The sequence below is a fragment of the Buceros rhinoceros genome, unplaced genomic scaffold (assembly GCF_000710305.1).
Source record: "Buceros rhinoceros silvestris isolate BGI_N320 unplaced genomic scaffold, ASM71030v1 scaffold6684, whole genome shotgun sequence".
NCBI lineage: Eukaryota > Metazoa > Chordata > Aves > Bucerotiformes > Bucerotidae > Buceros > Buceros rhinoceros.
The window spans coordinates 57597-66850 of NW_010406430.1; the positions used below are offsets into that span (position 1 = coordinate 57597).

At 51.1% G+C, this 9254-nt stretch overlaps 1 long non-coding RNA gene across 1 annotated transcript in view; it reads left to right on the plus strand.

The window, feature by feature from the left end:
* LOC104491629 overlaps nucleotides 1-3527 on the plus strand; it is a 4149-nt gene extending 622 nt beyond the window's left edge. The window contains exons 2-3 of the long non-coding RNA XR_727778.1: nucleotides 195-197; nucleotides 3446-3527. This is a non-coding gene — a long non-coding RNA (uncharacterized LOC104491629). The remainder of the gene's footprint in view (nucleotides 1-194; nucleotides 198-3445) is intronic.
* Nucleotides 3528-9254: the final 5727 nt, after the last annotated feature.

Below are 9254 nucleotides of genomic sequence, written 5' to 3' on the forward strand. Positions count from 1 at the left end.
AGGGACGAGCTCAGTTGAGGGGACAGCACGTTGTTTGTTTTACTTTTCGGAGCTGCTGGACATGCTCTGTTTCTGATTGCTTCTCTTGCAGGGGCCGCCTGGACTCCCAGGACGGCCTGGAGAGAAGGGGCTAAAAGGAGATACAGGACAGCCTGGGAAGGATGTAAGACAGTCCCTAAAGGAGCAGTGGAGAGAGGGTGGACTTGGGATAGTGCAATGCCAATCAGAGACAGATCCGCGTATTTTTATGTCTGACGGTCTGGAGGGCACAGAAAGCTCCCTCCCTCTCTGCTGGGAGGGGGATCTCCTCTTCAAAGGGAGGATTAAGGCTGTTTCTCCCTTCTTGTTTGATTAGCTAGTGCACAGGGTTAGCAGGACTGTGCCCTGTGTGGGTCTGAGCGTGCAAAAACTTCCCCAGCCCCACACCGCTGGAAACAAAACACTTAGCGCGGTCTCAGTGCAGGGGGGAAGGAAGGAAAACAACACACTTAGGCTCCATCTGTCTGATCCCGCTCTAAAAGCTTTGGAATACACTGGCTAAGACCATTGCTACATTGTCAGAGAGCTCAAAGACATGGTGTTTCTCCAGACTTGGTGAGACTGAGCTGCTGACGAGAGGACAGTCCCTAACGAGCCTGCCCGCTGAGGAAGAGGCTGGTAATCTCACCCGTTATTAAATACCAGAGACCTCCTCCTCAGGAGAGGTGTCAGAGTCCAGATTTAATTAGCTTAGCTGCTCGAAGATGGGTTTGTTAGTCCACTGGATGCTGAGCTGGCAAGGAGAGACCACTAAGCCCCCCTACCACAGCTTGTTCTCACCCTGCCTCTCTCTCCACCTTCTAGGGTATCACAGGAGAGAAGGGAGACAAGGGCGAATCTGTAGGTTTGCACATTCCCGTTTATAACCCTGCATGAGGGAGAGTCTGTTGGGGGACTCAATCGTTGAACTGCATCATTCACTACTTTTTTTTTGGGGGGTGGGGGTATGGTGGTGGTGTATCTTCACAGGGTGAGCCTGGGCTGCCTGGGACTCCTGGAAGCATTGTGAGTAACGCCTACTTCTTCTGTTGACTTACATGTTTGTTCAGGGAAAGGGTACATCGAGGTTTGTCACGACTGCTGAGGACCGCAGAGAGGTCACAGTGCCAGAACTTACTGCTTTAGTGCCTGTTGTAGAGTGGACTTCCCTCCTGCCCTTGTCGAAGCAGCTGCGTGCATCCCACCCCAAGCGGCTTGTTATTGATGCTGCAAAAAGACTGTGACACGGCAGAGACTTGACACTAGCTGTGAACCCATCTGATACCTTTAACCAGTAACCGTTGTGCAATCGAGGCATCCTGGCTCCTTCTATAGTCTGGACAGAGGGATGGATATCTTCTAGGAAGGGGATGGGATGGCTCATGCTCAGGACTCTCCTGTGCCTTAGCATGGAGTTCTTCTCTGGGTGAAAAGCCTAACATCAAGCTGGGTCAGATGAAGAGCGAGTGACTCAAACCAGCTTCATCAAGAATAAGGCTAGAATAGGTATTTGGAAGGTTGTTTAGGTGATCATGAAGGTGTTCCAGTATATGGGTATGCAAAGAGGAATTTTTTCACCCTGTTGGCTTCAGTGGAGGTAAAGCCACCCCTCTGCCCTAGGACCAGGAGCCGCAGCCTCTCAGGAGAGCTGTGCAAGAGTCTATCTTACGTACCCAGGGATGAGGCATTGGCAGGGTCTGAGTGAGAGGCTGCTCCAGACTGGGCAAAGTGCTACCAGCCCCTTCAGCGGTCTCATTCCTGGGCAAAACAGTGATTTCAGGTGACTTCAGAGCTCAGGACAAGCCAGGAGTGAGGAGTCAGTGCCTTCTGGTGATGCTGCTCTATCTACTGCAGCTCTCCACTCCCAACTGTACCAACATGCTGTTTGAAATGACCCCGTTTTGTGGTCCCAGCCCCATTTTCATGGTTTTTCAGCTCCTGTTCTCCTGTGTCTTGTGTATTCTGTATGACTTGAATTCTGGTGTGTTCAGGAGTGGCACGTGGGGATACCATGCTCCCGTTGTTCACCTCAAAACTAGGAAGAACCTTATTGCTCCAGGATATGGCAAGATCCTCCTCTGATAGTGCATAACCATCTCACTCCACCAACCAGCCAGGTCCTCTTAGGGTTCAAAAGGCTTGTTCTCACTCATGCTCATGTTCATGGTTGAGCAGCGATTTCTACCACCTTGTGCTGTGCTGGGAGCAAAGGCTCATTCAGAGAGGTGCAGAGCGTGTATCTAGATGGGTCCTTTGCAGGCAGACCCGGCTTGCCCTGTCCATGTTCTGGTTTACCTGCAGGACTCGCAAATCACAGGCAAAGCACGTGATGGGCTGTGGGAGAACAAGAGCTGCAAGAGCTGTCACCTCCCCAAACCCCACTTAAAGCATCCAGTCAGAGGCTTAACTAAGGAAATGGTGTTGCCTCACCAGCCAGGCTGTGATGGCAGGGAAACAGAGGCAGAGCTTGGTTTGCCAGAGGAGGTTAGTCTAGGTGGGGGAGTAGGGGAAAAGGGAAAAGCAGAAAAGCTGTCAGGAATGTGAGTTCTTCTTGAGGTCCAAACCAGAAGGAACAGGTTTCGAGTGAAGAGCAGAGTTTCTCCAAATTCAACTAAATTATGTGAGTCAGTGAGATAGTTACAAGAAATCCTCGTTGGTCCATCTGGAAAAGTTGTTAACCTGGGGCCAGCATGGTCCAACACACAAGAAACGCCACAATGTGTGATGAAACCATCATCTCCACTGGGAGTTTTAGAGAGGACCAAGAACTAACATGTTCCTCCTGGCTTACAGGGAGATTGCAGGAAGGATGGCTTGAAAGGTGAAAGAGGTCCTCCAGGCCCAAAGGTATGTCCTGAATGCTTGGGGGCATCTTTGTCATGGTGCCGTTGTGTTGGGCTGGCTGGAGGGGAAGAGCACCCATCTCAGTTCTCTTTTGACACCCTAAAAAGTTGGGTTTTCAAATCAGAGCTTCTGAGATGGGCTCATAGGCTTGCGGTCATGGTGATGTTGTAGTTCTAAGCTGATAGATTAACTCCATTAAGCTGATACACAACGTTTAGGTAGGAAGATGTGCAGGAGTCGGGTGGAATAAATATCTCAAATGTTCAGGGATGTTTCCTTCCTCTCCTCCCCCTGCAAGTTGAAGAATGAGTCAGAAATGGATGGAAGGAGAAGTGGCTTCTGATACCACACACATCTAGAGATCTGTAGAGGTGGGACCAACTCCTTCACTTAATGGAGAGGAAACTGCTGCAGAAAGCAGCGTCAGCAGGTGCAGGTAGATCTCACTGGCACAAGATCCAGGTCTTTGCAAAGGCGAGGACTTACCCAGGTGATACGCATGAGCTGTACCCAGTTCAGCTGGTGCGCCCTTGCATTGCGGCTCCTTTACCCCCACACCTTGGCATGAGATGCAGCACCCAAGGCCTTCCTGGCGCCCTTCATTCCACCGGAATCTGTCAACACAGAAACCAGATTTCAGTGAAATGAAGCCCGTCAGAGAGGCAAGTCAGCCCCCGCCTCAGCAGATGTTCCAGACCCCAGCTGTTGTAGCTCACCTGTAGTTAATCTGTGGTGGTGGCTCAGGATCATACACCTGGATAGTGTCACTATGCCAGGAGAGAAGGACAGTCCATCTATGTGACTTGCTCTTGGGGGTCCAACCCATTGGGGATCATTTGACCCAGACCACGTGGCAGTAGGATGGCCACCAGCACCATGGCCATCTCCTGAAGGGACCATTAGCCATGGTGACACCTTGGCCATCCTCCTCCTTGGTGGTACCTTTGCAGACACCAGTGGCACTGAGGGGCCTCAAAAACCTTTGTTTTTTAACACAAGTTAAAAACTAGTTAAAAACAAGTTAAACTCAAGTTCTGCAGGGCCAAGAAATGCAGAAGGGGATGGTGCAAAGCTCTGGTCCAAACCTCACTGTGACGATGCTCACGTCTGGCTCTGGTCCAGGCCTGCCCTATGAAATGCAGCCAGCAGCTGTGTCCAATAGAGAAGTGAAGGAGCCAACCAAGCAGGGTGGGATTCAAACCCGCTCTCTGAGCCAACAGGAATTTGTCTGGGGTCACGGAGTGGGCTGGTAGCAGAGAAAGGGCCAGAAACTGACTCTTGCCCCTCCTCAGAGCTCCTCTTCTTGCTGCTCATCAGTAATGACTTAATTACTGAGTTGTTCTTGTTCATTTGAAGGGAGAACCCGGTCCACCAGGCAAAGGAGTGGAGATGAAGGTAAATAAAATAACATTTATGGTGCATATTAATGTTAGAAACACCTTCCTCTCTGTCTGTTTGTTGAGGGGACCCAGTGTGTGTCCCATCCACCAGCTTCCTGGGCTGGAGAGGAGAGGAGGAGAAGTTCTGACCCTTCTTTCCTCTTGCAGGATCTGGAGAGGCTTTTTGAAGCAAATGGCATCAAGGTAGGTAAGGCCTTGATCTTCCTTCTGAGGAGGTGACTGTAATTACACATTTTCCATCTGTTCCTTCAGGAGATGGCATCTGCTTCTGCAGGTCAGCACGGGCCCTCACGAGAAGGCAGGGTTATTACATTTCCTGTTAGACCTTACTTAAACGCTTCTTGGACAGCTTCTGTGCTGCTATGTCGTGGGGTGGGTGGTGGCTTTGAGGCCCATGTGACATTGAGACTTGGCAACTACCCATTCAGAGCTTGGTGCTACCACCTGGATTGGCTTGTGCTTCAGCACTGGGTTTGCACAGCCAGCAAGAGGAGACCCGCACAGCCCTCTGGGTGCTCTGGCCATGCTGTGTGTTCTGTTCAGCACCAAGTCCAGTTCGGGTTGTTCCTCGGCTCGTAACACAAATAATAGCAAATAATCACTGTGCAACACAGCAGTGCTAGACTGGGGGTCTCCCTCTCCATCTCAAGGTTGCCATCAAGCTCAGGAAGTGTGATAAGGCTCAGTTTTTTGTATCTACTAGACAGGTACTTACAGTTGTGCTCGTTTCAGCTCCTTTCTGTAAGCTCTGGAGATGTGACCAAAGGAGGCGAGGGACTGACTGATCTGGTCAAACGTAGGGGGGTTATTTAGGGTGGGGAGAGCCACCCGGTAAGCACCATCAGTTGGCTCCTGGATGCCCAAACTGTAGATCCTGGCCTTTAAACCAGCCATTGGCCTTCAGGGTCCATCGCATCACCATGTGCCCTGTAAGCCCCCCTGGGAACACATCCATCGTTGTTTCAGGGCGGCTGCACTTGCACTGTCGTGTATCAGGAACACTGGGCTACTGCCTTAATGTTCTCCTCTGTTTGCAGCTGGCACTGCTAAAAGAGCTCTCCAATGCACTGCTGCGGGATGGGCTGGATGGGCTGGTGCAGCAGCTGGGTGGCTCCAGGACAAGCAGGACCTCTGGGAGAAATGAAGCAGCTCTGCGTGCCACCGAGCACAGCGTGAGTATGGTCATCTGTCATCATCTGGAGGCAGACAGACCTCGAAGGACATGAGAGAGAGACAGAAATGAATCATTGAAGGCTTCAGGGTCACCTCTGTCATCAAGCAGGTTGTCAAGTGACTTGCTCCCACTGTGATAGTTAAGCTGGAAGAAACTAGTGGCTCGCAAAAGGGTCTTGGATCTTCAGGTTAAAGTGATGGGATTGCAAAGCACTCTTGTTTCAGGGGAGGTAAAGGAATCGGTCAGCCCTGCTTGTTGGCAGAGGTAGCTAGAAGCCATGCTCCAAAGCCATTAGTCTCCTCACGCCCTCTGAGGGCTGGGGGTTGTTGGAGCCGTGGATGTGTGAAAGCACAGGGAGCAATCACGAGGGCGGCCTCAAAAGCAAAAGGGATCCTGGGGTGGGTGGGACTAGCTTGGAAGGAAGGCTTGGAGGTGGTCAGCTGGGAATTGCTGACTACTCACTCTGTCCTGCTTCGGGAAGGTCCCCAGGTGGGACAAGAGCATGCTGGAGGGATGGGGCAGCAGGCAGAAATAACCCGTCACAATCCAGCTCATCACGTGGGTGGATCCTGGCAGTCAGGTTGGACGTTGCCACACCAACCCGATTTTTTAAATGTTGCAGGATTCACTGGTGTTTGATAGTACTCACGATGCCCTGGCCAGCACCAAGATGCCAGAAGAATCCCAGAGCCTGGAGCTGGAGGCTCAGTTTAGGGTGCCAGTGTCCGGAGGGCTCCGTAAGGTGAAAACAAACAGCAGAGCAGATGAAGTGGTGTTACGTAGATCTGTGCTCCTGTCCCTCTGGCAATAATATTATGAGATGGTGCACCAGCTGCCTGTGAGCTCCCAGTCCATGCTCTAGTGATACCTCCTGCTGACCCTAATCCTCTCTTCCCAACCTCAGCTACTGCTTGTCTTCTGAGCAAAACACAAGTTGGGCTGCTTTCAAGCCATCCCCGTGATGGCTATCTGTTGAACTCGCCCTGCAACTTATCGTCACTTGGAGGCTGTCATCTTGGTGCGTCTCTGCTGTATCCAGGTCACCTCTCATAGCTGCTGGAGGAGTCATGGATCTTAATTTGCCCCGACTAGATGGTGCTGATAAGAGATAGTCCAGGAAATAGTGCCTGCAGCTGCAGTGGGGCTTTTCTCATCCTATTTTTATGACAGCCAAGAAGTGGCTCTCTCCGTAAACCCGTGTCGCTCACTGGTAGGAAATGTTGTCTCTAACCGGAGCACAAGAACAGTGGGGGTGTTTGGAGCCAGCTCCTGATGATTTATCTTCCTTGGTGGTTGGTTCAGTGATGCCTCAGTTGCTCAGGCACTTTGACAGGGTGAGACAGGCTCATTCCTTCTCAGCTCCAGGCTCCTGCTATGATCTCAGGTGAGACATGTTGCTTCTCTTGTTCTTTGCAACCTGGATGACAGCATTTTAAGGGCTTGAGAGGGAACGAATGGCTCACCAACGGATGCGTTTGCACCAAGAGACACGAACTGGATTTGTGCCAGCAATCCTGGAGCCGTCAGTGCTGGGGCTTATGGTACATAGACACCAAAGCTGTATCTGTTGGGCTTTGGGAGCCCAAACCAATCTGACAGAGAGGTTTGGGGACTTTTCTGCTCATCTCGGCCAGCCTGCGTAGGCTGGACTTCAAACAGAGAGCAAAAGAGATCAAAGCAGCCCTCCAAACCATCGGGGATCCTTGCAGACTGCCCAACCCATCCTTGAGAAAGGTGCAAGGAAAGTCTTGGCACTTTGGCCCTCCGGCCTTGTCCTGCTGCCTCTGAGCCTGCCATTGGATAAAGAGCAGTGTTGATAAAGCAGTGTCTTGGGGGTGGTGTCTTAACTTAAAAAAAGCAGTAACTTTCTTTGGTCTCCACAGGGTCCATCTGCTGGTGGTTCTGAATCTGAGCACCAGTCCCTAGGAAACCCTCCTGAGTCCTTGGAGAAATCATCTGAGGGAAGAAGGAAGGAGAAAGACCCAAGAGCGACAAACACTTCTCTCAGCAGTGTATGTAAATGCCTGCTCGGTGACTTTTAATTACTTTTCCATTTGTGCTGATTTAGTAGATACAAAGGAATTGCATTTCTCAGAGCCTGATTGGACAAATCACTGCAACTCTGCGAGTTTTGCCCGTATTTTACTGCAGTGAAAAGCTGATTTAGAGAAAGGATAAGGATCTCTGCATGAATCGCTGTTGGAGCTCAGAAGGGTCTTGCTTTCCACCTTCTGCTCTGGTAATTAGTGAGACTGTGTTGTTGCTTACCCATAAACCTCTGCAGAGCTTGGCTGTGCCCCCACCGCACCCAGAAGAAGACGTGCAAGGAAACCGGTCCATGGAGCATCTCAAGTCTATGGAGGAGAGGGTGGAAGGACAACCACAGCAGGACACCAGCCATGTATGTCTTCCCTAGTGGTTCTGAGCAGTCGACCAGTATGGAGATAGGTGATAGACTGGAAGGAACTGGGGTGCATATCTCTCACCCAGTCCTCTGAGTCCTGGGGCAGCTCCTTCCACAATCCTGGAGAACACCACTGCTCAGACATGGGGACTGGGCAGAAGGGTGATGGACACCCTTGTCCTTTGCACACAGGCAGGGAAGGAGGAACCTCCCCAGAGCTCTGGGCAACTGTCGTGTTGTTTAATTAATTGCCCACTTGGGGGTGTGGTGTGTAAAAAAAGGACAATCTCTTTCTAATCTGAATCCTTCTGGCCGTGGCATCTGTCCCATCATTTGGGCTTGGTTGACTGAATAGCTGATGCCTCTCGATACGTTTTAAATCATACTTGTGATACTCCAGGATACTCCCAGCCCCCAGGCAGAGAATTCAAGACATGCTCTCTGCCAGAATATTCCCTTTTCCTTCTTACTTTCCTCAGATGTCTCAGAACAGTCCACAGACCCTCAGGTTTCCCTGCGCAGTGTTAGTCTTTTAGACCCTGGGATGCACCCTCCTGAGCCCAGCTCTGGAGTGCAGAGTGTGCCTCCCCTTAAGGAAGAGGATTTTAGGGTCTAAGCAGGAATTTGGGGACTTCCTCATTTTTAAGAACTCACCAACAAGAGCAAATTATAATTGAACAAACCTTTGTGGCTCCACTGAGCCGAGGTCACTGTTCCAGAGGAAACGTGATGCAGGGTGACTCACCTCACCTCGTCCTTCAAGGTCTGCCTCTTAAAAAGTTGAAGTGGTTTGTTACCACAGTAGCAAAGTAGAGGTTGGTTCCACAGCCAGGAGTTAGAACCACTTTACAAGCACATGTGCACCTGCCCTCTAAGACACGTTACATCATTTTCAGTGAGGCTGGAGGGCGCACGCAGGCTGGTAGCAGCCGTTACTCAGCTCAGCTGATGGGCAATAAGTTGTGGTGTCGCTGTAGTGTGTCTGTCTGAGCCCTAACACCATATTTCACCCCTTTTTCTGCCCTTCTGGGCATGCATTTTCTTCTGAGAGCCCAAACCATGCTCCTCTGCCGTGTACCAAACTGAGCACCCTCCAGTGTGAACATCATTGTAACCATCAGCGCACAGTCCAGCCCAGCTGGGAGCCCCTGCCCCAACACCACACACTGAGTGACACCAGCCCCAGTGATGGAGAGAGGGAGAACTCATTCATCCAGCGCTTTCGAACACCTTTGCCTACCGCTGTGCTCCTGTGTGATGGAAGGAATGTCGGGCTTTTCTCAAAATCAGAGAATCATTTAGATTGGAAGAGAATTTTAAACTCCTTGAGTCCCCCCTGTTCCCCATCACTGCCAGGTCCCCCCTGCCCCCTGTCCCTCAGCAGCACCTCCACACGGCTGGGAAACCCCTCCAG